Genomic DNA, 27,668 nt, shown 5'->3' with positions numbered 1-27,668 from the left:
GAAAAATGCAAAGGTACAAGACAGCTTTTCCTTGCCAATATCTCTCTTTTGCAAAGAGCTGCGCATTGGAAAATTCAGGGCTATGCCGTGTAGATGATGGCCTAACAGGAGGCTTTAAAATTTTCATTCTAATGTCCTTCGTTTGGGAGAAAAATGCAAAGGTACAAGACAGCTTTTCCTTGCCAATATCTCTCTTTTGCAAAGAGCTGCGCATTGGAAAATTCAGGGCTATGCCGTGTAGATGATGGCCTAACAGGAGGCTTTAAAATTTTCTTTCTAGTGTCCTTCGTTTGCGAGAAAAATGCAAAGGTACAAGACAGCTTTTCCTTGCCAATATCTCTCTTTTGCAAAGAGCTGCGCATTGGAAAATTCAGGGCTATGCCGTGTAGATGATGGCCTAACAGGAGGCTTTAAAATTTAATTTCTAGTGTCCTTCGTTTGGGAGAAAAATGCAAAGGTACAAGACAGCTTTTCCTTGCCAATATCTCTCTTTTGCAAAGAGCTGCGCATTGGAAAATTCAGGGCTATGCCGTGTAGATGATGGCCTAACAGGAGGCTTTAAAATTTTCTTACTAGTGTCCTTCGTTTGGGAGAAAAATGCAAAGGTACAAGACAGCTTTTCCTTGCCAATATCTCTCTTTTGCAAAGAGCTGCGCATTGGAAAATTCAGGGCTATGCCGTGTAGATGATGGCCTAACAGGAGGCTTTAAAATTTTCTTTCTAGTGTCCTTCGTTTGGGAGAAAAATGCAAAGGTACAAGACAGCTTTTCCTTGCCAATATCTCTCTTTTGCAAAGAGCTGCGCATTGGAAAATTCAGGGCTATGCCGTGTAGATGATGGCCTAACAGGAGGCTTTAAAATTTTCTTTCTAGTGTCCTTCGTTTGAGAGAAAAATGCAAAGGTACAAGACAGCTTTTCCTTGCCAATATCTCTCTTTTGCAAAGAGCTGCGCATTGGAAAATTCAGGGCTATGCCGTGTAGATGATGGCCTAACAGGAGGCTTTAAAATTTTCTTTCTAGTGTCCTTTGTTTGCGAGAAAAATGCAAAGGTACAAGACAGCTTTTCCTTGCCAATATCTCTCTTTTGCAAAGAGCTGCGCATTGGAAAATTCAGGGCTATGCCGTGTAGATGATGGCCTAACAGGAGGCTTTAAAATTTTCTTTCTAGTGTCCTTCGTTTGCGAGAAAATTGCAAAGGTACAAGACAGCTTTTCCTTGCCAATATCTCTCTTTTGCAAAGAGCTGCGTATTGGAAAATTCAGGGCTATGCCGTGTAGATGATGGCCTAACAGGAGGCTTTAAAATTTTCTTTCTAGTGTCCTTCGTTTGGGAGAAAAATGCAAAGGTACAAGACAGCTTTTCCTTGCCAATATCTCTCTTTTGCAAAGAGCTGCGCATTGCAAAATTCAGGGCTATGCCGTGTAGATGATGGCCTAACAGGAGGCTTTAAAATTTTCTTTCTAGTGTCCTTCGTTTGCGAGAAAAATGCAAAGGTACAAGACAGCTTTGCCTTGCCAATATCTCTCTTTTGCAAAGAGCTGCGCATTGGAAAATTCAGGGCTATGCCGTGTTGATGATGGCCTAAAAGGAGGCTTTAAAATTTTCTTTCTAGTGTCCTTCGTTTGCGAGAAAATTGCAAAGGTACAAGACAGCTTTTCCTTGCCAATATCTCTCTTTTGCAAAGAGCTGCGCATTGGAAAATTCAGGGCTATGACGTGTAGATGATGGCCTAACAGGAGGCTTTAAAATTTTCTTTCTAGTGTCCTTCGTTTGGGAGAAAAATGCAAAGGTACAAGACAGCTTTTCCTTGCCAATATCTCTCTTTTGCAAAGAGCTACGCATTGGAAAATTCAGGGCTATACCGTGTAGATATAGCACTAACAGGAGGCTTTAAAATTTTCATTCTAGTGTCCTTCGTTTGGGAGAAAAATGCAAAGGTACAAGACAGGTTTTCCTTGCCAATATCTCTCTTTTGCAAAGAGCTGCGCATTGGAAAATTCAGGGCTATGCCGTGTAGATGATGGCCTAACAGGAGGCTTTAAAATTTTCTTTCTAGTGTCCTTCGTTTGGGAGAAAAATGCAAAGGTACAAGACAGCTTTTCCTTGCCAATATCTCTCTTTTGCAAAGAGCTACGCATTGGAAAATTCAGGGCTATACCGTGTAGATATAGCACTAACAGGAGGCTTTAAAATTTTCTTTCTAGTGTCCTTCGTTTGGGAGAAAAATGCAAAGGTACAAGACAGGTTTTCCTTGCCAATATCTCTCTTTTGCAAAGAGCTGCGCATTGGAAAATTCAGGGCTATGCCGTGTAGATGATGGCCTAACAGGAGGCTTTAAAATTTTCTTTCTAGTGTCCTTCGTTTGGGAGAAAAATGCAAAGGTACAAGACAGCTTTTCCTTGCCAATATCTCTCTTTTGCAAAGAGCTACGCATTGGAAAATTCAGGGCTATACCGTGTAGATATAGCACTAACAGGAGGCTTTAAAATTTTCATTCTAGTGTCCTTCGTTTGGGAGAAAAATGCAAAGGTACAAGACAGGTTTTCCTTGCCAATATCTCTCTTTTGCAAAGAGCTGCGCATTGGAAAATTCAGGGCTATGCCGTGTAGATGATGGCCTAACAGGAGGCTTTAAAATTTTCTTTCTAGTGTCCTTCGTTTGCGAGAAAAATGCAAAGGTACAAGACAGCTTTTCCTTGCCAATATCTCTCTTTTGCAAAGAGCTGCGCATTGGAAAATTCAGGGCTATGCCGTGTAGATGATGGCCTAACAGGAGGCTTTAAAATTTTCTTTCTAGTGTCCTTCGTTTGAGAGAAAAATGCAAAGGTACAAGACAGCTTTTCCTTGCCAATATCTCTCTTTTGCAAAGAGCTGCGCATTGGAAAATTCAGGGCTATGCCGTGTAGATGATGGCCTAACAGGAGGCTTTAAAATTTTCTTTCTAGTGTCCTTTGTTTGCGAGAAAAATGCAAAGGTACAAGACAGCTTTTCCTTGCCAATATCTCTCTTTTGCAAAGAGCTGCGCATTGGAAAATTCAGGGCTATGCCGTGTAGATGATGGCCTAACAGGAGGCTTTAAAATTTTCTTTCTAGTGTCCTTCGTTTGCGAGAAAATTGCAAAGGTACAAGACAGCTTTTCCTTGCCAATATCTCTCTTTTGCAAAGAGCTGCGTATTGGAAAATTCAGGGCTATGCCGTGTAGATGATGGCCTAACAGGAGGCTTTAAAATTTTCTTTCTAGTGTCCTTCGTTTGGGAGAAAAATGCAAAGGTACAAGACAGCTTTTCCTTGCCAATATCTCTCTTTTGCAAAGAGCTGCGCATTGCAAAATTCAGGGCTATGCCGTGTAGATGATGGCCTAACAGGAGGCTTTAAAATTTTCTTTCTAGTGTCCTTCGTTTGCGAGAAAAATGCAAAGGTACAAGACAGCTTTGCCTTGCCAATATCTCTCTTTTGCAAAGAGCTGCGTATTGGAAAATTCAGGGCTATGCCGTGTAGATGATGGCCTAACAGGAGGCTTTAAAATTTTCTTTCTAGTGTCCTTCGTTTGGGAGAAAAATGCAAAGGTACAAGACAGCTTTTCCTTGCCAATATCTCTCTTTTGCAAAGAGCTGCGCATTGGAAAATTCAGGTCTATGCCGTGTAGATGATGGCCTAACAGGAGGCTTTAAAATTTTCTTTCTAGTGTCCTTCGTTTGGGAGAAAAATGCAAAGGTACAAGACAGCTTTTCCTTGCCAATATCTCTCTTTTGCAAAGAGCTGCGCATTGGAAAATTCAGGACTATACCGTGTAGATGATGGCCTAACAGGAGGCTTTAAAATTTTCTTTCTAGTGTCCTTCGTTTGGGAGAAAAATGCAAAGGTACAAGACAGCTTTTCCTTGCCAATATCTCTCTTTTGCAAAGAGCTGCGCATTGGAAAATTCAGGATTATACCGTGTAGATGATGGCCTAACAGGAGGCTTTAAAATTTTCTTTCTAGTGTCCTTCGTTTGGGAGAAAAATGCAAAGGTACAAGACAGCTTTTCCTTGCCAATATCTCTCTTTTGCAAAGAGCTGCGCATTGGAAAATTCAGGGCTATGCCGTATAGATGATGGCCTAACAGGAGGCTTTAAAATTTTCTTTCTAGTGTCCTTCGTTTGGGAGAAAAATGCAACGGTACAAGACAGCTTTTCCTTGCCAATATCTCTCTTTTGCAAAGAGCTGCGCATTGCAAAATTCAGGGCTATGCCGTGTAGATGATGGCCTAACAGGAGGCTATAAAATTTTCTTTCTAGTGTCCTTCGTTTGGGAGAAAAATGCAAAGGTACAAGACAGCTTTTCCTTGCCAATATCTCTCTTTTGCAAAGAGCTGCGCATTGGAAAATTCAGGGCTATGCCGTGTAGATGATGGCCTAACAGGAGGCTTTAAAATTTTCTTTCTAGTGTCCTTTGTTTGCGAGAAAAATGCAAAGGTACAAGACAGCTTTTCCTTGCCAATATCTCTCTTTTGCAAAGAGCTGCGCATTGGAAAATTCAGGGCTATGCCGTGTAGATGATGGCCTAACAGGAGGCTTTAAAATTTTCTTTCTAGTGTCCTTCGTTTGCGAGAAAATTGCAAAGGTACAAGACAGCTTTTCCTTGCCAATATCTCTCTTTTGCAAAGAGCTGCGTATTGGAAAATTCAGGGCTATGCCGTGTAGATGATGGCCTAACAGGAGGCTTTAAAATTTTCTTTCTAGTGTCCTTCGTTTGGGAGAAAAATGCAAAGGTACAAGACAGCTTTTCCTTGCCAATATCTCTCTTTTGCAAAGAGCTGCGCATTGGAAAATTCAGGGCTATGCCGTGTAGATGATGGCCTAACAGGAGGCTTTAAAATTTTCTTTCTAGTGTCCTTCGTTTGGGAGAAAAATGCACAGGTACAAGACAGCTTTTCCTTGCCAATATCTTTTGCAAAGAGCTGCGCATTGGAAAATTCAGGGCTATGCCGTGTAGATGATGGCCTAACAGGAGGCTTTAAAATTTTCTTTCTAGTGTCCTTCGTTTGCGAGAAAAATGCAAAGGTACAAGACAGCTTTTCCTTGCCAATATCTCTCTTTTGCAAAGAGCTGCGCATTGGAAAATTCAGGGCTATGCCGTGTAGATGATGGCCTAACAGGAGGCTTTAAAATTTTCTTTCTAGTGTCCTTCGTTTGGGAGAAAAATGCAAAGGTACAAGACAGCTTTTCCTTGCCAATATCTCTCTTTTGCAAAGAGCTGCGCATTGGAAAATTTAGGGCTATGCCGTGTAGATGATGGCCTAACAGGAGGCTTTAAAATTTTCTTTCTAGTGTCCTTCGTTTGCGAGAAAAATGCAAAGGTACAAGACAGCTTTTCCTTGCCAATATCTCTCTTTTGCAAAGAGCTACGCATTGGAAAATTCAGGGCTATACCGTGTAGATGATGGCCTAACAGGAGGCTTTAAAATTTTCTTTCTAGTGTCCTTCGTTTGGGAGAAAAATGCAAAGGTACAAGACAGCTTTTCCTTGCCAATATCTCTCTTTTGCAAAGAGCTACGCATTGGAAAATTCAGGGCTATACCGTGTAGATATAGCACTAACAGGAGGCTTTAAAATTTTCTTTCTAGTGTCCTTCGTTTGGGAGAAAAATGCAAAGGTACAAGACAGGTTTTCCTTGCCAATATCTCTCTTTTGCAAAGAGCTGCGCATTGGAAAATTCAGGGCTATGCCGTGTAGATGATGGCCTAACAGGAGGCTTTAAAATTTTCTTTCTAGTGTCCTTCGTTTGGGAGAAAAATGCAAAGGTACAAGACAGCTTTTCCTTGCCAATATCTCTCTTTTGCAAAGAGCTACGCATTGGAAAATTCAGGGCTATACCGTGTAGATATAGCACTAACAGGAGGCTTTAAAATTTTCATTCTAGTGTCCTTCGTTTGGGAGAAAAATGCAAAGGTACAAGACAGGTTTTCCTTGCCAATATCTCTCTTTTGCAAAGAGCTGCGCATTGGAAAATTCAGGGCTATGCCGTGTAGATGATGGCCTAACAGGAGGCTTTAAAATTTTCTTTCTAGTGTCCTTCGTTTGGGAGAAAAATGCAAAGGTACAAGACAGGTTTTCCTTGCCAATATCTCTCTTTTGCAAAGAGCTGCGCATTGGAAAATTCAGGGCTATGCCGTGTAGATGATGGCCTAACAGGAACATTTAAAATTTTCTTTCTAGTGTCCTTCGTTTGGGAGAAAAATGCAAAGGTACAAGACAGCTTTTCCTTGCCAATATCTCTCTTTTCCAAAGAGCTGCGCATTGGAAAATTCAGGGCTATGCCGTGTAGATGATGGCCTAACAGGAGGCTTTAAAATTTTCTTTCAAGTGTCCTTCGTTTGGGAGAAAAATGCAAAGGTACAAGACAGCTTTTCCTTGCCAATATCTCTCTTTTGCAAAGAGCTGCGCATTGGAAAATTCAGGGCTATGCCGTGTAGATGATGGCCTAACAGGAGGCTTTAAAATTTTATTTCTAGTGTCCTTCGTTTGCGAGAAAAATGCAAAGGTACAAGACAGCTTTTCCTTGCCAATATCTCTCTTTTGCAAAGAGCTACGCATTGGAAAATTCAGGGCTATACCGTGTAGATATAGCACTAACAGGAGGCTTTAAAATTTTCATTCTAGTGTCCTTCGTTTGGGAGAAAAATCCAATGGAACAAGTCAGCTTTTCCTTGCCAATATCTCTCTTTTGCAAAGAGCTGCGCATTGGAAAATTCAGGGCTATGCCGTGTAGATGATGGCCTAACAGGAGGCTTTCAAATTTTATTTCTAGTGTCCTTCGTTTGCGAGAAAAATGCAAAGGTACAAAACAGCTTTTCCTTGCCAATATCTCTCTTTTGCAAAGAGCTGCGCATTGGAAAATTCAGAGATATGCCGTGTAGATGATGGCCTAACAGGAGGCTTTAAAATTTTCTTTCTAGTGTCCTTCGTTTGGGAGAAAAATGCAAAGGTACAAGACAGGTTTTCCTTGCCAATATCTCTCTTTTGCAAAGAGCTGCGCATTGGAAAATGCAGGGCTATGCCGTGTAGATGATGGCCTAACAGGAGGCTTTAAAATTTTCTTTCTAGTGTCCTTCGTTTGGGAGAAAAATGCAAAGGTACAAGACAGGTTTTCCTTGCCAATATCTCTCTTTTGCAAAGAGCTGCGCATTGGAAAATTCAGGGCTATGCCGTGTAGATGATGGCCTAACAGGAGGCTTTAAAATTTTCTTTCTAGTGTCCTTCGTTTGGGAGAAAAATGCAAAGGTACAAGACAGCTTTTCCTTGCCAATATCTCTCTTTTGCAAAGAGCTGCGCATTGGAAAATTCAGGGCTATGCCGTGTAGATGATGGCCTAACAGGAGGCTTTAAAATTTTCTTTCTAGTGTCCTTCGTTTGGGAGAAAAATGCAAAGGTACAAGACAGCTTTTCCTTGCCAATATCTCTCTTTCGCAAAGAGCTGCGCATTGGAAAATTCAGGGCTATGCCGTGTAGATGATGGCCTAACAGGAGGCTTTAAAATTTTCTTTCTAGTGTCCTTCGTTTGGGAGAAAAATGCAAAGGTACAAGACAGCTTTTCCTTGCCAATATCTCTCTTTTGCAAAGAGCTGCGCATTGGAAAATTCAGGGCTATGCCGTGTAGATGATGGCCTAACAGGAGGCTTTAAAATTTTATTTCTAGTGTCCTTCGTTTGCGAGAAAAATGCAAAGGTACAAGACAGCTTTTCCTTGCCAATATCTCTCTTTTGCAAAGAGCTACGCATTGGAAAATTCAGGGCTATACCGTGTAGATATAGCACTAACAGGAGGCTTTAAAATTTTCATTCTAGTGTCCTTCGTTTGGGAGAAAAATCCAATGGTACAAGACAGCTTTTCCTTGCCAATATCTCTCTTTTGCAAAGAGCTGCGCATTGGAAAATTCAGGGCTATGCCGTGTAGATGATGGCCTAACAGGAGGCTTTAAAATGTTCTTTCTAGTGTCCTTCGTTTGGGAGAAAAATGCAAAGGTACAAGACAGCTTTTCCTTGCCAATATCTCTCTTTTGCATAGAGCTGCGCATTGGAAAATTCAGGGCTATGCCGTGTAGATGATGGCCTAACAGGAGGCTTTAAAATTTTCTTTCTAGTGTCCTTCGTTTGGGAGAAAAATGCAAATGTACAAGACAGCTTTTCCTTGCCAATATCTCTCTTTTGCAAAGAGCTGCGCATTGGAAAATTCAGGGCTATGCCGTGTAGATGATGGCCTAACAGGAGGCTTTAAAATTTTCTTTCTAGTGTCCTTCGTTTGGGAGAAAAATGCAAAGGTACAAGACAGCTTTTCCTTGCCAATATCTCTCTTTTGCAAAGAGCTGCGCATTGGAAAATTCAGGGCTATGCCGTGTAGATGATGGCCTAACAGGAGGCTTTAAAATTTTCTTTCTAGTGTCCTTCGTTTGGGAGAAAAATGCAAAGGTACAAGACAGCTTTTCCTTGCCAATATCTCTCTTTTGCAAAGAGCTACGCATTGGAAAATTCAGGGCTATACCGTGTAGATATAGCACTAACAGGAGGCTTTAAAATTTTCATTCTAGTGTCCTTCGTTTGGGAGAAAAATGCAAAGGTACAAGACAGGTTTTCCTTGCCAATATCTCTCTTTTGCAAAGAGCTGCGCATTGGAAAATTCAGGGCTATGCCGTGTAGATGATGGCCTAACAGGAGGCTTTAAAATTTTCTTTCTAGTGTCCTTCGTTTGCGAGAAAAATGCAAAGGTACAAGACAGCTTTTCCTTGCCAATATCTCTCTTTTGCAAAGAGCTGCGCATTGGAAAATTCAGGGCTATGCCGTGTAGATGATGGCCTAACAGGAGGCTTTAAAATTTTCTTTCTAGTGTCCTTCGTTTGGGAGAAAAATGCAAAGGTACAAGACAGCTTTTCCTTGCCAATATCTCTCTTTTGCAAAGAGCTGCGCATTGGAAAATTCAGGGCTATGCCGTGTAGATGATGGCCTAACAGGAGGCTTTAAAATTTTCTTTCTAATGTCCTTCGTTTGGGAGAAAAATGCAAAGGTACAAGACAGCTTTTCCTTGCCAATATCTCTCTTTTGCAAAGAGCTGCGCATTGGAAAATTCAGGGCTATGCCGTGTAGATGATGGCCTAACAGGAGGCTTTAAAATTTTCTTTCTAGTGTCCTTCGTTTGGGAGAAAAATGCAAAGGTACAAGACAGCTTTTCCTTGCCAATATCTCTCTTTTGCAAAGAGCTGCGCATTGGAAAATTCAGGGCTATGCCGTGTAGATGATGGCCTAACAGGAGGCTTTAAAATTTTCTTTCTAGTGTCCTTCGTTTGGGAGAAAAATGCAAAGGTACAAGACAGCTTTTCCTTGCCAATATTTCTCTTTTGCAAAGAGCTACGCATTGGAAAATTCAGGGCTATACCGTGTAGATATAGCACTAACAGGAGGCTTTAAAATTTTCATTCTAGTGTCCTTCGTTTGGGAGAAAAATGCAAAGGTACAAGACAGGTTTTCCTTGCCAATATCTCTCTTTTGCAAAGAGCTGCGCATTGGAAAATTCAGGGCTATGCCGTGTAGATGATGGCCTAACAGGAGGCTTTAAAATTTTCTTTCTAGTGTCCTTCGTTTGCGAGAAAAATGCAAAGGTACAAGACAGCTTTTCCTTGCCAATATCTCTCTTTTGCAAAGAGCTGCGCATTGGAAAATTCAGGGCTATGCCGTGTAGATGATGGCCTAACAGGAGGCTTTAAAATTTTCTTTCTAGTGTCCTTCGTTTGGGAGAAAAATGCAAAGGTACAAGACAGCTTTTCCTTGCCAATATCTCTCTTTTGCAAAGAGCTGCGCATTGGAAAATTCCCGGCTATGCCGTGTAGATGATGGCCTAACAGGAGGCTTTAAAATTTTCTTTCTAATGTCCTTCGTTTGGGAGAAAAATGCAAAGGTACAAGACAGCTTTTCCTTGCCAATATCTCTCTTTTGCAAAGAGCTGCGCATTGGAAAATTCAGGGCTATGCCGTGTAGATGATGGCCTAACAGGAGGCTTTAAAATTTTCTTTCTAGTGTCCTTCGTTTGCGAGAAAAATGCAAAGGTACAAGACAGCTTTTCCTTGCCAATATCTCTCTTTTGCAAAGAGCTGCGCATTGGAAAATTCAGGGCTATGCCGTGTAGATGATGGCCTAACAGGAGGCTTTAAAAATTTCTTTCTAGTGTCCTTCGTTTGGGAGAAAAATGCAAAGGTACAAGACAGCTTTTCCTTGCCAATATCTCTCTTTTGCAAAGAGCTGCGCATTGGAAAATTCAGAGCTATGCCGTGTAGATGATGGCCTAACAGGAGGCTTTAAAATTTTCTTTCTAGTGTCCTTCGTTTGCGAGAAAAATGCAAAGGTACAAGACAGCTTTTCCTTGCCAATATTTCTCTTTTGCAAAGAGCTACGCATTGGAAAATTCAGGGCTATACCGTGTAGATATAGCACTAACAGGAGGCTTTAAAATTTTCATTCTAGTGTCCTTCGTTTGGGAGAAAAATCCAATGGTACAAGACAGCTTTTCCTTGCCAATATCTCTCTTTTGCAAAGAGCTGCGCATTGGAAAATTCAGGGCTATGCCGTGTAGATGATGGCCTAACAGGAGGCTTTAAAATTTTCTTTCTAGTGTCCTTCGTTTGGGAGAAAAATGCAAAGGTACAAGACAGCTTTTCCTTGCCAATATCTCTCTTTTGCAAAGAGCTGCGCATTGGAAAATTCAGAGCTATGCCGTGTAGATGATGGCCTAACAGGAGGCTTTAAAATTTTCTTTCTAGTGTCCTTCGTTTGCGAGAAAAATGCAAAGGTACAAGACAGCTTTTCCTTGCCAATATTTCTCTTTTGCAAAGAGCTACGCATTGGAAAATTCAGGGCTATACCGTGTAGATATAGCACTAACAGGAGGCTTTAAAATTTTCATTCTAGTGTCCTTCGTTTGGGAGAAAAATCCAATGGTACAAGACAGCTTTTCCTTGCCAATATCTCTCTTTTGCAAAGAGCTGCGCATTGGAAAATTCAGGGCTATGCCATGTAGATGATGGCCTAACAGGAGGCTTTAAAATTTTCTTTCTAGTGTCCTTCGTTTGGGAGAAAAATGCAAAGGTACAAGACAGCTTTTCCTTGCCAATATCTCTCTTTTGCAAAGAGCTGCGCATTGGAAAATTCAGGGCTATGCCGTGTAGATGATGGCCTAACAGGAGGCTTTAAAATTTTCTTTCTAGTGTCCTTCGTTTGGGAGAAAAATGCAAAGGTACAAGACAGCTTTTCCTTGCCAATATCTCTCTTTTGCAAAGAGCTGCGCATTGGAAAATTCAGGGCTATGCCGTGTAGATGATGGCCTAACAGGAGGCTTTAAAATTTTCTTTCTAGTGTCCTTCGTTTGAGAGAAAAATGCAAAGGTACAAGACAGCTTTTCCTTGCCAATATCTCTCTTTTGCAAAGAGCTGCGCATTGCAAAATTCAGGGCTATGCCGTGTAGATGATGGCCTAACAGGAGGCTTTAAAATTTTCTTTCTAGTGTCCTTCGTTTGCGAGAAAAATGCAAAGGTACAAGACAGCTTTGCCTTGCCAATATCTCTCTTTTGCAAAGAGCTGCGCATTGGAAAATTCAGGGCTATGCCGTGTTGATGATGGCCTAAAAGGAGGCTTTAAAATTTTCTTTCTAGTGTCCTTCGTTTGCGAGAAAATTGCAAAGGTACAAGACAGCTTTTCCTTGCCAATATCTCTCTTTTGCAAAGAGCTGCGTATTGGAAAATTCAGGGCTATGCCGTGTAGATGATGGCCTAACAGGAGGCTTTAAAATTTTCTTTCTAGTGTCCTTCGTTTGGGAGAAAAATGCAAAGGTACAAGACAGCTTTTCCTTGCCAATATCTCTCTTTTGCAAAGAGCTGCGCATTGGAAAATTCAGGGCTATGCCGTGTAGATGATGGCCTAACAGGAGGCTTTAAAATTTTCTTTCTAGTGTCCTTCGTTTGGGAGAAAAATGCAAAGGTACAAGACAGCTTTTCCTTGCCAATATCTCTCTTTTGCAAAGAGCTGCGCATTGGAAAATTCAGGACTATACCGTGTAGATGATGGCCTAACAGGAGGCTTTAAAATTTTCTTTCTAGTGTCCTTCGTTTGGGAGAAAAATGCAAAGGTACAAGACAGCTTTTCCTTGCCAATATCTCTCTTTTGCAAAGAGCTGCGCATTGGAAAATTCAGGACTATACCGTGTAGATGATGGCCTAACAGGAGGCTTTAAAATTTTCTTTCTAGTGTCCTTCGTTTGGGAGAAAAATGCAAAGGTACAAGACAGCTTTTCCTTGCCAATATCTCTCTTTTGCAAAGAGCTGCGCATTGGAAAATTCAGGGCTATGCCGTATAGATGATGGCCTAACAGGAGGCTTTAAAATTTTCTTTCTAGTGTCCTTCGTTTGGGAGAAAAATGCAACGGTACAAGACAGCTTTTCCTTGCCAATATCTCTCTTTTGCAAAGAGCTGCGCATTGCAAAATTCAGGGCTATGCCGTGTAGATGATGGCCTAACAGGAGGCTTTAAAATTTTCTTTCTAGTGTCCTTCGTTTGGGAGAAAAATGCAAAGGTACAAGACAGCTTTTCCTTGCCAATATCTCTCTTTTGCAAAGAGCTGCGCATTGGAAAATTCAGGGCTATGCCGTGTAGATGATGGCCTAACAGGAGGCTTTAAAATTTTCTTTCTAGTGTCCTTTGTTTGCGAGAAAAATGCAAAGGTACAAGACAGCTTTTCCTTGCCAATATCTCTCTTTTGCAAAGAGCTGCGCATTGGAAAATTCAGGGCTATGCCGTGTAGATGATGGCCTAACAGGAGGCTTTAAAATTTTCTTTCTAGTGTCCTTCGTTTGCGAGAAAATTGCAAAGGTACAAGACAGCTTTTCCTTGCCAATATCTCTCTTTTGCAAAGAGCTGCGTATTGGAAAATTCAGGGCTATGCCGTGTAGATGATGGCCTAACAGGAGGCTTTAAAATTTTCTTTCTAGTGTCCTTCGTTTGGGAGAAAAATGCAAAGGTACAAGACAGCTTTTCCTTGCCAATATCTCTCTTTTGCAAAGAGCTGCGCATTGGAAAATTCAGGGCTATGCCGTGTAGATGATGGCCTAACAGGAGGCTTTAAAATTTTCTTTCTAGTGTCCTTCGTTTGGGAGAAAAATGCAAAGGTACAAGACAGCTTTTCCTTGCCAATATCTTTTGCAAAGAGCTGCGCATTGGAAAATTCAGGGCTATGCCGTGTAGATGATGGCCTAACAGGAGGCTTTAAAATTTTCTTTCTAGTGTCCTTAGTTTGCGAGAAAAATGCAAAGGTACAAGACAGCTTTTCCTTGCCAATATCTCTCTTTTGCAAAGAGCTGCGCATTGGAAAATTCAGGGCTATGCCGTGTAGATGATGGCCTAACAGGAGGCTTTAAAATTTTCTTTCTAGTGTCCTTCGTTTGGGAGAAAAATGCAAAGGTACAAGACAGCTTTTCCTTGCCAATATCTCTCTTTTGCAAAGAGCTGCGCATTGGAAAATTTAGGGCTATGCCGTGTAGATGATGGCCTAACAGGAGGCTTTAAAATTTTCTTTCTAGTGTCCTTCGTTTGCGAGAAAAATGCAAAGGTACAAGACAGCTTTTCCTTGCCAATATCTCTCTTTTGCAAAGAGCTACGCATTGGAAAATTCAGGGCTATACCGTGTAGATGATGGCCTAACAGGAGGCTTTAAAATTTTCTTTCTAGTGTCCTTCGTTTGGGAGAAAAATGCAAAGGTACAAGACAGCTTTTCCTTGCCAATATCTCTCTTTTGCAAAGAGCTACGCATTGGAAAATTCAGGGCTATACCGTGTAGATATAGCACTAACAGGAGGCTTTAAAATTTTCTTTCTAGTGTCCTTCGTTTGGGAGAAAAATGCAAAGGTACAAGACAGGTTTTCCTTGCCAATATCTCTCTTTTGCAAAGAGCTGCGCATTGGAAAATTCAGGGCTATGCCGTGTAGATGATGGCCTAACAGGAGGCTTTAAAATTTTCTTTCTAGTGTCCTTCGTTTGGGAGAAAAATGCAAAGGTACAAGACAGCTTTTCCTTGCCAATATCTCTCTTTTGCAAAGAGCTACGCATTGGAAAATTCAGGGCTATACCGTGTAGATATAGCACTAACAGGAGGCTTTAAAATTTTCATTCTAGTGTCCTTCGTTTGGGAGAAAAATGCAAAGGTACAAGACAGGTTTTCCTTGCCAATATCTCTCTTTTGCAAAGAGCTGCGCATTGGAAAATTCAGGGCTATGCCGTGTAGATGATGGCCTAACAGGAGGCTTTAAAATTTTCTTTCTAGTGTCCTTCGTTTGGGAGAAAAATGCAAAGGTACAAGACAGGTTTTCCTTGCCAATATCTCTCTTTTGCAAAGAGCTGCGCATTGGAAAATTCAGGGCTATGCCGTGTAGATGATGGCCTAACAGGAACATTTAAAATTTTCTTTCTAGTGTCCTTCGTTTGGGAGAAAAATGCAAAGGTACAAGACAGCTTTTCCTTGCCAATATCTCTCTTTTCCAAAGAGCTGCGCATTGGAAAATTCAGGGCTATGCCGTGTAGATGATGGCCTAACAGGAGGCTTTAAAATTTTCTTTCAAGTGTCCTTCGTTTGGGAGAAAAATGCAAAGGTACAAGACAGCTTTTCCTTGCCAATATCTCTCTTTTGCAAAGAGCTGCGCATTGGAAAATTCAGGGCTATGCCGTGTAGATGATGGCCTAACAGGAGGCTTTAAAATTTTATTTCTAGTGTCCTTCGTTTGCGAGAAAAATGCAAAGGTACAAGACAGCTTTTCCTTGCCAATATCTCTCTTTTGCAAAGAGCTACGCATTGGAAAATTCAGGGCTATACCGTGTAGATATAGCACTAACAGGAGGCTTTAAAATTTTCATTCTAGTGTCCTTCGTTTGGGAGAAAAATCCAATGGAACAAGTCAGCTTTTCCTTGCCAATATCTCTCTTTTGCAAAGAGCTGCGCATTGGAAAATTCAGGGCTATGCCGTGTAGATGATGGCCTAACAGGAGGCTTTCAAATTTTATTTCTAGTGTCCTTCGTTTGCGAGAAAAATGCAAAGGTACAAGACAGCTTTTCCTTGCCAATATCTCTCTTTTGCAAAGAGCTGCGCATTGGAAAATTCAGAGATATGCCGTGTAGATGATGGCCTAACAGGAGGCTTTAAAATTTTCTTTCTAGTGTCCTTCGTTTGGGAGAAAAATGCAAAGGTACAAGACAGGTTTTCCTTGCCAATATCTCTCTTTTGCAAAGAGCTGCGCATTGGAAAATGCAGGGCTATGCCGTGTAGATGATGGCCTAACAGGAGGCTTTAAAATTTTCTTTCTAGTGTCCTTCGTTTGGGAGAAAAATGCAAAGGTACAAGACAGGTTTTCCTTGCCAATATCTCTCTTTTGCAAAGAGCTGCGCATTGGAAAATTCAGGGCTATGCCGTGTAGATGATGGCCTAACAGGAGGCTTTAAAATTTTCTTTCTAGTGTCCTTCGTTTGGGAGAAAAATGCAAAGGTACAAGACAGCTTTTCCTTGCCAATATCTCTCTTTTGCAAAGAGCTGCGCATTGGAAAATTCAGGGCTATGCCGTGTAGATGATGGCCTAACAGGAGGCTTTAAAATTTTCTTTCTAGTGTCCTTCGTTTGGGAGAAAAATGCAAAGGTACAAGACAGCTTTTCCTTGCCAATATCTCTCTTTCGCAAAGAGCTGCGCATTGGAAAATTCAGGGCTATGCCGTGTAGATGATGGCCTAACAGGAGGCTTTAAAATTTTCTTTCTAGTGTCCTTCGTTTGGGAGAAAAATGCAAAGGTACAAGACAGCTTTTCCTTGCCAATATCTCTCTTTTGCAAAGAGCTGCGCATTGGAAAATTCAGGGCTATGCCGTGTAGATGATGGCCTAACAGGAGGCTTTAAAATTTTCATTCTAGTGTCCTTCGTTTGGGAGAAAAATCCAATGGTACAAGACAGCTTTTCCTTGCCAATATCTCTCTTTTGCAAAGAGCTGCGCATTGGAAAATTCAGGGCTATGCCGTGTAGATGATGGCCTAACAGGAGGCTTTAAAATTTTCTTTCTAGTGTCCTTCGTTTGGGAGAAAAATGCAAAGGTACAAGACAGCTTTTCCTTGCCAATATCTCTCTTTTGCATAGAGCTGCGCATTGGAAAATTCAGGGCTATGCCGTGTAGATGATGGCCTAACAGGAGGCTTTAAAATTTTCTTTCTAGTGTCCTTCGTTTGGGAGAAAAATGCAAATGTACAAGACAGCTTTTCCTTGCCAATATCTCTCTTTTGCAAAGAGCTGCGCATTGGAAAATTCAGGGCTATGCCGTGTAGATGATGGCCTAACAGGAGGCTTTAAAATTTTCTTTCTAGTGTCCTTCGTTTGGGAGAAAAATGCAAAGGTACAAGACAGCTTTTCCTTGCCAATATCTCTCTTTTGCAAAGAGCTGCGCATTGGAAAATTCAGGGCTATGCCGTGTAGACGATGGCCTAACAGGAGGCTTTAAAATTTTCTTTCTAGTGTCCTTCGTTTGGGAGAAAAATGCAAAGGTACAAGACAGCTTTTCCTTGCCAATATCTCTCTTTTGCAAAGAGCTACGCATTGGAAAATTCAGGGCTATACCGTGTAGATATAGCACTAACAGGAGGCTTTAACATTTTCATTCTAGTGTCTTTCGTTTAAGAGAAAAATCCAATGGTAAAAGACAGCTTTTCCTTGCCAATATCTCTCTTTTGCAAAGAGCTGCGCATTGGAAAATTCAGGGCTATGCCGTGTAGATGATGGCCTAACAGGAGGCTTTAAAATTTTCTTTCTAGTGTCATTCGTTTGGGAGAAAAATGCAAAGGTACAAGACAGCTTTTCCTTGCCAATATCTCTCTTTTGCAAAGAGCTGCGTATTGGAAAATTCAGGGCTATGCCGTGTAGATGATGGCCTAACAGGAGGCTTTAAAATTTTCTTTCTTGTTTCCTTCGTTTGGGAGAAAAATGCAAAGGTACAAGACAGGTTTTCCTTGCCAATATCTCTCTTTTGCAAAGAGCTGCGCATTGGAAAATTCAGGGCTATGCCGTGTAGATGATGTCCTAACAGGAGGCTTTAAAATTTTCTTTCTAGTGTCCTTCGTTTGGGAGAAAAATGCAAAGGTACAAGACAGGTTTTCCTTGCCAATATCTCTCTTTTGCAAAGAGCTGCGCATTGGAAAATTCAGGGCTATGCCGTGTAGATGATGGCCTAACAGGAGGCTTTAAAATTTTCTTTCTAGTGTCCTTCGTTTGGGAGAAAAATGCAAAGGTACAAGACAGCTTTTCCTTGCCAATATCTCTCTTTTGCAAAGAGCTGCGCATTGGAAAATTCAGGGCTATGCCGTGTAGATGATGGCCTAACAGGAGGCTTTAAAATTTTCTTTCTAGTGTCCTTCGTTTGGAAGAAAAATGCAAAGGTACAAGACAGCTTTTCCTTGCCAATATCTCTCTTTTGCAAAGAGCTGCGCATTGGAAAATTCAGGGCTATGCCGTGTAGATGATGGCCTAACAGGAGGCTTTAAAATTTTCTTTCTAGTGTCCTTCGTTTTGGAGAAAAATGCAAAGGTACAAGACAGCTTTTCCTTGCCAATATATCTCTTTTGCATAGAGCTGCGCATTGGAAAATTCAGGGCTATGCCGTGTAGATGATGGCCTAACAGGAGGCTTTAAAATTTTCTTTCTAGTGTCCTTCGTTTGGGAGAAAAATGCAAAGGTACAAGACAGCTTTTCCTTGCCAATATCTCTCTTTTGAAAAGAGCTACGCATTGGAAAATTCAGGGCTATACCGTGTAGATATAGCACTAACAGGAGGCTTTAAAATTTTCATTCTAGTGTCTTTCGTTTGGGAGAAAAATCCAATGGTACAAGACAGCTTTTCCTTGCCAATATCTCTCTTTTGCAAAGAGCTGCGCATTGGAAAATTCAGGGCTATGCCGTGTAGATGATGGCCTAACAGGAGGCTTTAAAATTTTCTTTCTAGTGTCCTTCGTTTGGGAGAAAAATGCAAAGGTACAAGACAGCTTTTCCTTGCCAATATCTCTCTTTTGCAAAGAGCTGCGCATTGCAAAATTCAGGGCTATGCCGTGTAGATGATGGCCTAACAGGAGGCTTTAAAATTTTCTTTCTAGTGTCCTTCGTTTGGGAGAAAAATGCAAAGGTACAAGACAGCTTTTCCTTGCCAATATCTCTCTTTTGCATAGAGCTGCGCATTGGAAAATTCAGGGCTATGCCGTGTAGATGATGGCCTAACAGGAGGCTTTAAAATTTTCTTTCTAGTGTCCTTCGTTTGGGAGAAAAATGCAAATGTACAAGACAGCTTTTCCTTGCCAATATCTCTCTTTTGCAAAGAGCTGCGCATTGGAAAATTCAGGGCTATGCCGTGTAGATGATGGCCTAACAGGAGGCTTTAAAATTTTCTTTCTAGTGTCCTTCGTTTGGGAGAAAAATGCAAAGGTACAAGACAGCTTTTCCTTGCCAATATCTCTCTTTTGCAAAGAGCTGCGCATTGGAAAATTCAGGGCTATGCCGTGTAGACGATGGCCTAACAGGAGGCTTTAAAATTTTCTTTCTAGTGTCCTTCGTTTGGGAGAAAAATGCAAAGGTACAAGACAGCTTTTCCTTGCCAATATCTCTCTTTTGCAAAGAGCTACGCATTGGAAAATTCAGGGCTATACCGTGTAGATATAGCACTAACAGGAGGCTTTAACATTTTCATTCTAGTGTCTTTCGTTTAAGAGAAAAATCCAATGGTAAAAGACAGCTTTTCCTTGCCAATATCTCTCTTTTGCAAAGAGCTGCGCATTGGAAAATTCAGGGCTATGCCGTGTAGATGATGGCCTAACAGGAGGCTTTAAAATTTTCTTTCTAGTGTCATTCGTTTGGGAGAAAAATGCAAAGGTACAAGACAGCTTTTCCTTGCCAATATCTCTCTTTTGCAAAGAGCTGCGTATTGGAAAATTCAGGGCTATGCCGTGTAGATGATGGCCTAACAGGAGGCTTTAAAATTTTCTTTCTTGTTTCCTTCGTTTGGGAGAAAAATGCAAAGGTACAAGACAGGTTTTCCTTGCCAATATCTCTCTTTTGCAAAGAGCTGCGCATTGGAAAATTCAGGGCTATGCCGTGTAGATGATGTCCTAACAGGAGGCTTTAAAATTTTCTTTCTAGTGTCCTTCGTTTGGGAGAAAAATGCAAAGGTACAAGACAGGTTTTCCTTGCCAATATCTCTCTTTTGCAAAGAGCTGCGCATTGGAAAATTCAGGGCTATGCCGTGTAGATGATGGCCTAACAGGAGGCTTTAAAATTTTCTTTCTAGTGTCCTTCGTTTGGGAGAAAAATGCAAAGGTACAAGACAGCTTTTCCTTGCCAATATCTCTCTTTTGCAAAGAGCTGCGCATTGGAAAATTCAGGGCTATGCCGTGTAGATGATGGCCTAACAGGAGGCTTTAAAATTTTCTTTCTAGTGTCCTTCGTTTGGAAGAAAAATGCAAAGGTACAAGACAGCTTTTCCTTGCCAATATCTCTCTTTTGCAAAGAGCTGCGCATTGGAAAATTCAGGGCTATGCCGTGTAGATGATGGCCTAACAGGAGGCTTTAAAATTTTCTTTCTAGTGTCCTTCGTTTTGGAGAAAAATGCAAAGGTACAAGACAGCTTTTCCTTGCCAATATATCTCTTTTGCATAGAGCTGCGCATTGGAAAATTCAGGGCTATGCCGTGTAGATGATGGCCTAACAGGAGGCTTTAAAATTTTCTTTCTAGTGTCCTTCGTTTGGGAGAAAAATGCAAAGGTACAAGACAGCTTTTCCTTGCCAATATCTCTCTTTTGAAAAGAGCTACGCATTGGAAAATTCAGGGCTATACCGTGTAGATATAGCACTAACAGGAGGCTTTAAAATTTTCATTCTAGTGTCTTTCGTTTGGGAGAAAAATCCAATGGTAAAAGACAGCTTTTCCTTGCCAATATCTCTCTTTTGCAAAGAGCTGCGCATTGGAAAATTCAGGGCTATGCCGTGTAGATGATGGCCTAACAGGAGGCTTTAAAATTTTCCCAAACGAAGGACACTAGAAAGAAAATTTTAAAGCCTCCTGTTAGGCCATCATCTACACGGCATAGCCCTGAATTTTCCAATGCGCAGCTCTTTGCAAAAGAGAGATATTGGCAAGGAAAAGCTGTCTTGTACCTTTGCATTTTTCTCCCAAACGAAGGACACTAGAAAGAAAATTTTAAAGCCTCCTGTTAGGCCATCATCTACACGGCATAGCCCTGAATTTTCCAATGCGCAGCTCTTTGCAAAAGAGAGATATTGGCAAGGAAAAGCTGTCTTGTACCTTTGCATTTTTCTCCCAAACGAAGGACACTAGAAAGAAAATTTTAAAGCCTCCTGTTAGGCCATCATCTACACGGCATAGCCCTGAATTTTCCAATGCGCATCTCTTTGCAAAAGAGAGATATTGGCAAGGAAAAGCTGTCTTGTACCATTGGATTTTTCTCCCAAACGAAGGACACTAGAATGAAAATTTTAAAGCCTCCTGTTAGTGCTATATCTACACGGTATAGCCCTGAATTTTCCAATGCGCAGCTCTTTGCAAAAGAGAGATATTGGCAAGGAAAAGCTGTCTTGTACCTTTGCATTTTTCTCGCAAACGAAGGACACTAGAAAGAAAATTTTAAAGCCTCCTGTTAGGCCATCATCTACACGGCATAGCCCTGAATTTTCCAATGCGCAGCTCTTTGCAAAAGAGAGATATTGGCAAGGAAAAGCTGTCTTGTACCTTTGCATTTTTCTCCCAAACGAAGGACACTAGAAAGAAAATTTTAAAGCCTCCTGTTAGGCCATCATCTACACGGCATAGCCCTGAATTTTCCAATGCGCAGCTCTTTGCAAAAGAGAGATATTGGCAAGGAAAAGCTGTCTTGTACCATTGCATTTTTCTCCCAAACGAAGGACACTAGAATGAAAATTTTAAAGCCTCCTGTTAGGCCATCATCTACACGGCATAGCCCTGAATTTTCCAATGCGCAGCTCTTTGCAAAAGAGAGATATTGGCAAGGAAAAGCTGTCTTGTACCTTTGCATTTTTCTCCCAAACGAAGGACACTAGAAAGAAAATTTTAAAGCCTCCTGTTAGGCCATCATCTACACGGCATAGCCCTGAATTTTCCAATGCGCAGCTCTTTGCAAAAGAGAGATATTGGCAAGGAAAAGCTGTCTTGTACCTTTGCATTTTTCTCGCAAACGAAGGACACTAGAAAGAAAATTTTAAAGCCTCCTGTTAGGCCATCATCTACACGGCATAGCCCTGAATTTTCCAATGCGCAGCTCTTTGCAAAAGAGAGATATTGGCAAGGAAAAGCTGTCTTGTACCTTTGCATTTTTCTCCCAAACGAAGGACACTAGAAAGAAAATTTTAAAGCCTCCTGTTAGGCCATCATCTACACGGCATAGCCCTGAATTTTCCAATGCGCAGCTCTTTGCAAAAGAGAGATATTGGCAAGGAAAAGCTGTCTTGTACCTTTGCATTTTTCTCCCAAACGAAGGACACTAGAAAGAAAATTTTAAAGCCTCCTGTTAGGCCATCATCTACACGGCATAGCCCTGAATTTTCCAATGCGCAGCTCTTTGCAAAAGAGAGATATTGGCAAGGAAAAGCTGTCTTGTACCTTTGCATTTTTCTCCCAAACGAAGGACACTAGAAAGAAAATTTTAAAGCCTCCTGTTAGGCCATCATCTACACGGCATAGCCCTGAATTTTCCAATGCGCAGCTCTTTGCAAAAGAGAGATATTGGCAAGGAAAAGCTGTCTTGTACCATTGGATTTTTCTCCCAAACGAAGGACACTAGAATGAAAATTTTAAAGCCTCCTGTTAGTGCTATATCTACACGGAATAGCCCTGAATTTTCCAATGCGTAGCTCTTTGCAAAAGAGAGATATTGGCAAGGAAAAGCTGTCTTGTACCTTTGCATTTTTCTCCCAAACGAAGGACACTAGAAAGAAAATTTTAAAGCCTCCTGTTAGGCCATCATCTACACGGCATAGCCCTGAATTTTCCAATGCGCAGCTCTTTGCAAAAGAGAGATATTGGCAAGGAAAAGCTGTCTTGTACCTTTGCATTTTTCTCCCAAACGAAGGACACTAGAAAGAAAATTTTAAAGCCTCCTGTTAGGCCATCATCTACACGGCATAGCCCTGAATTTTCCAATGCGCAGCTCTTTGCAAAAGAGAGATATTGGCAAGGAAAAGCTGTCTTGTACCTTTGCATTTTTCTCCCAAACGAAGGACACTAGAAAGAAAATGTTAAAGCCTCCTGTTAGGAAATCATCTACACGGCATAGCCCTGAATTTTCCAATGCGCATCTCTTTGCAAAAGAGAGATATTGGCAAGGAAAAGCTGTCTTGTACCTTTGCATTTTTCTCCCAAACGAAGGACACTAGAAAGAAAATTTTAAAGCCTCCTTGTTAGGCCATCATCTACACGGCATAGCCCAGAATTTTCCAATGCGCAGCTCTTTGCAAAAGAGAGATATTGGCAAGGAAAAGCTGTCTTGTACCTTTGCATTTTTCTCCCAAACGAAGGACACTAGAAAGAAAATTTTAAAGCCTCCTGTTAGGCCATCATCTACACGGCATAGCCCTGAATTTTCCAATGCGCAGCTCTTTGCAAAAGAGAGATATTGGCAAGGAAAAGCTGTCTTGTACCTTTGCATTTTTCTCCCAAACGAAGGACACTAGAAAGAAAATTTTAAAGCCTCCTGTTAGGCCATCATCTACACGGCATAGCCCTGAATTTTCCAATGCGCAGCTCTTTGCAAAAGAGAGATATTGGCAAGGAAAAGCTGTCTAGTACCATTGGATTTTTCTCCCAAACGAAGGACACTAGAATGAAAATTTTAAAGCCTCCTGTTAGTGCTATATCTACACGGTATAGCCCTGAATTTTCCAATGCGTAGCTCTTTGCAAAAGAGAGATATTGGCAAGGAAAAGCTGTCTTGTACCTTTGCATTTTTCTCCCAAACGAAGGACACTAGAAAGAAAATTTTAAAGCCTCCTGTTAGGCCATCATCTACACTGCATAGCCCTGAATTTTCCAATGCGCAGCTCTTTGCAAAAGAGAGATATTGGCAAGGAAAAGCTTTCTTGTACCTTTGCATTTTTCTCCCAAACGAAGGACACTAGAAAGAAAATTTTAAAGCCTCCTGTCAGGCCATCATCTACACGGCATAGCCCTGAATTTTCCAATGCGCAGCTCTTTGCAAAAGAGAGATATTGGCAAGGAAAAGCTGTCTTGTACCTTTGCATTTTTCTCCCAAACGAAGGACACTAGAAAGAAAATTTTAAAGCCTCCTGTTAGGCCATCATCTACACGGCATAGCCCTGAATTTTCCAATGCGCAGCTCTTTGCAAAAGAGAGATATTGGCAAGGAAAAGCTGTCTTGTACCTTTGCATTTTTCTCCCAAACGAAGGACACTAGAAAGAAAATTTTAAAGCCTCCTGTTAGGCCATCATCTACACGGCATAGCCCTGAATTTTCCAATGCGCAGCTCTTTGCAAAAGAGAGATATTGGCAAGGAAAAGCTGTCTTGTACCATTGGATTTTTCTCCATAAACGAAGGACACTAGAATGAAAATTTTAAAGCCTCCTGTTAGTGCTATATCTACACGGTATAGCCCTGAAATTTCCAATGCGTAGCTCTTTGCAAAAGAGAGATATTGGCAAGGAAAAGCTGTCTTGTACCTTTGCATTTTTCTCGCAAACGAAGGACACTAGAAAGAAAATTTTAAAGCCTCCTGTTAGGCCATCATCTACACGGCATAGCCCTGAATTTTCCAATGCGCAGCTCTTTGCAAAAGAGAGATATTGGCAAGGAAAAGCTGTCTTGTACCTTTGCATTTTTCTCCCAAACTAAGGACACTAGAAAGAAAATTTTAAAGCCTCCTGTTAGGCCATCATCTACACGGCATAGCCCTGAATTTTCCAATGCGCAGCTCTTTGCAAAAGAGAGATATTGGCAAGGAAAAGCTGTCTTGTACCTTTGCATTTTTCTTCCAAACGAAGGACACTAGAAAGAAAGTTTTAAAGCCTCCTGTTAGGCCATCATCTACACGGCATAGCCCTGAATTTTCCAATGCGCAGCTCTTTGCAAAAGAGAGATATTGGCAAGGAAAAGCTGTCTTGTACCTTTGCATTTTTCTCCCAAACGAAGGACACTAGAAAGAAAATTTTAAAGCCTCCTGTTAGGCCATCATCTACACGGCATAGCCCTGAATTTTCCAATGCGCAGCTCTTTGCAAAAGAGAGATATTGGCAAGGAAAAGCTGTCTTGTACCTTTGCATTTTTCTCCCAAACGAAGGACACTAGAAAGAAAATTTTAAAGCCTCCTGTTAGGCCATCATCTACACGGCATAGCCCTGAATTTTCCAATGCGCAGCTCTTTGCAAAAGAGAGATATTGGCAAGGAAAAGCTGTCTTGTACCATTGGATTTTTCTCCCAAACGAAGGACACTAGAATGAAAATTTTAAAGCCTCCTGTTAGTGCTATATCTACACGGTATAGCCCTGAATTTTCCAATGCGTCGCTCTTTGCAAAAGAGAGATATTGGCAAGGAAAAGCTGTCTTGTACCTTTGCATTTTTCTCGCAAACGAAGGACACTAGAAAGAAAATTTTAAAGCCTCCTGTTAGGCCATCATCTACACGGCATAGCCCTGAATTTTCCAATGCGCAGCTCTTTGCAAAAGAGAGATATTGGCAAGGAAAAGCTGTCTTGTACCTTTGCATTTTTCTCGCAAACGAAGGACACTAGAAAGAAAATTTTAAAGCCTCCTGTTAGGCCATCATCTACACGGCATAGCCCTGAATTTTCCAATGCGCAGCTCTTTGCAAAAGAGAGATATTGGCAAGGAAAAGCTGTCTTGTACCTTTGCATTTTTCTCCCAAACGAAGGACACTAGAAAGAAAATTTTAAAGCCTCCTGTTAGGCCATCATCTACACGGCATAGCCCTGAATTTTCCAATGCGCAGCTCTTTGCAAAAGAGAGATATTGGCAAGGAAAAGCTGTCTTGTACCTTTGCATTTTTCTCCCAAACGAAGGACACTAGAAAGAAAATTTTAAAGCCTCCTGTTAGGCCATCATCTACACGGCATAGCCCTGAATTTTCCAATGCGCATCTCTTTGCAAAAGAGAGATATTGGCAAGGAAAAGCTGTCTTGTACCTTTGCATTTTTCTCCCAAACGAAGGACACTAGAAAGAAAATTTTAAAGCCTCCTGTTAGGCCATCATCTACACGGCATAGCCTTGAATTTTCCAATGCGCAGCTCTTTGCAAAAGAGAGATATTGGCAAGGAAAAGCTGTCTTGTACCTTTGCATTTTTCTCCCAAACGAAGGACACTAGAAAGAAAATTTTAAAGCCTCCTGTTAGGCCATCATCTACACGGCATAGCCCTGAATTTTCCAATGCGCAGCTCTTTGCAAAAGAGAGATATTGGCAAGGAAAAGCTGTCTAGTACCATTGGATTTTTCTCCCAAACGAAGGACACTAGAATGAAAATTTTAAAGCCTCCTGTTAGTGCTATATCTACACGGTATAGCCCTGAATTTTCCAATGCGTAGCTCTTTGCAAAAGAGAGATATTGGCAAGGAAAAGCTGTCTTGTACCTTTGCATTTTTCTCCCAAACGAAGGACACTAGAAAGAAAATTTTAAAGCCTCCTGTTAGGCCATCATCTACACGGCATAGCCCTGAATTTTCCAATGCGCAGCTCTTTGCAAAAGAGAGATATTGGCAAGGAAAAGCTGTCTTGTACCTTTGCATTTTTCTCCCAAACGAAGGACACTAGAAAGAAAATTTTAAAGCCTCCTGTTAGGCCATCAGGGCATAGCCCTGAATTTTCCAATGCGCAGCTCTTTGCAAAAGAGAGATATTGGCAAGGAAAAGCTGTCTTGTACCTTTGCATTTTTCTCCCAAACGAAGGACACTAGAAAGAAAATTTTAAAGCCTCCTGTTAGGCCATCATCTACACGGCATAGCCCTGAATTTTCCAATGCGCAGCTCTTTGCAAAAGAGAGATATTGGCAAGGAAAAGCTGTCTTGTACCTTTGCATTTTTCTCCCAAACGAAGGACACTAGAAAGAAAATTTTAAAGCCTCCTGTTAGGCCATCATCTACACGGCATAGCCCTGAATTTTCCAATGCGCAGCTCTTTGCAAAAGAGAGATATTGGCAAGGAAAAGCTGTCTTGTACCATTGGATTTTTCTCCATAAACGAAGGACACTAGAATGAAAATTTTAAAGCCTCCTGTTAGTGCTATATCTACACGGTATAGCCCTGAATTTTCCAATGCGTAGCTCTTTGCAAAAGAGAGATATTGGCAAGGAAAAGCTGTCTTGTACCTTTGCATTTTTCTCGCAAACGAAGGACACTAGAAAGAAAATTTTAAAGCCTCCTGTTAGGCCATCATCTACACGGCATAGCCCTGAATTTTCCAATGCGCAGCTCTTTGCAAAAGAGAGATATTGGCAAGGAAAAGCTGTCTTGTACCTTTGCATTTTTCTCCCAAACTAAGGACACTAGAAAGAAAATTTTAAAGCCTCCTGTTAGGCCATCATCTACACGGCATAGCCCTGAATTTTCCAATGCGCAGCTCTTTGCAAAAGAGAGATATTGGCAAGGAAAAGCTGTCTTGTACCTTTGCATTTTTCTTCCAAACGAAGGACACTAGAAAGAAAGTTTTAAAGCCTCCTGTTAGGCCATCATCTACACGGCATAGCCCTGAATTTTCCAATGCGCAGCTCTTTGCAAAAGAGAGATATTGGCAAGGAAAAGCTGTCTTGTACCTTTGCATTTTTCTCCCAAACGAAGGACACTAGAAAGAAAATTTTAAAGCCTCCTGTAAGGCCATCATCTACACGGCATAGCCCTGAATTTTCCAATGCGCAGCTCTTTGCAAAAGAGAGATATTGGCAAGGAAAAGCTGTCTTGTACCTTTGCATTTTTCTCCCAAACGAAGGACACTAGAAAGAAAATTTTAAAGCCTCCTGTTAGGCCATCATCTACACGGCATAGCCCTGAATTTTCCAATGCGCAGCTCTTTGCAAAAGAGAGATATTGGCAAGGAAAAGCTGTCTTGTACCATTGGATTTTTCTCCCAAACGAAGGACACTAGAATGAAAATTTTAAAGCCTCCTGTTAGTGCTATATCTACACGGTATAGCCCTGAATTTTCCAATGCGTAGCTCTTTGCAAAAGAGAGATATTGGCAAGGAAAAGCTGTCTTGTACCTTTGCATTTTTCTCGCAAACGAAGGACACTAGAAAGAAAATTTTAAAGCCTCCTGTTAGGCCATCATCTACACGGCATAGCCCTGAATTTTCCAATGCGCAGCTCTTTGCAAAAGAGAGATATTGGCAAGGAAAAGCTGTCTTGTACCTTTGCATTTTTCTCCCAAACGAAGGACACTAGAAAGAAAATTTTAAAGCCTCCTGTTAGGCCATCATCTACACGGCATAGCCCTGAATTTTCCAATGCGCAGCTCTTTGCAAAAGAGCGATATTGGCAAGGAAAAGCTGTCTTGTACCTTTGCATTTTTCTCCCAAACGAAGGACACTAGAAAGAAAA

The sequence above is a fragment of the Pseudophryne corroboree genome, chromosome 3 (assembly GCF_028390025.1).
Source record: "Pseudophryne corroboree isolate aPseCor3 chromosome 3, aPseCor3.hap2, whole genome shotgun sequence".
NCBI classification, from domain to species: Eukaryota; Metazoa; Chordata; class Amphibia; order Anura; family Myobatrachidae; genus Pseudophryne; species Pseudophryne corroboree.
Note: the sequence above shows the minus strand (reverse complement) of the source record.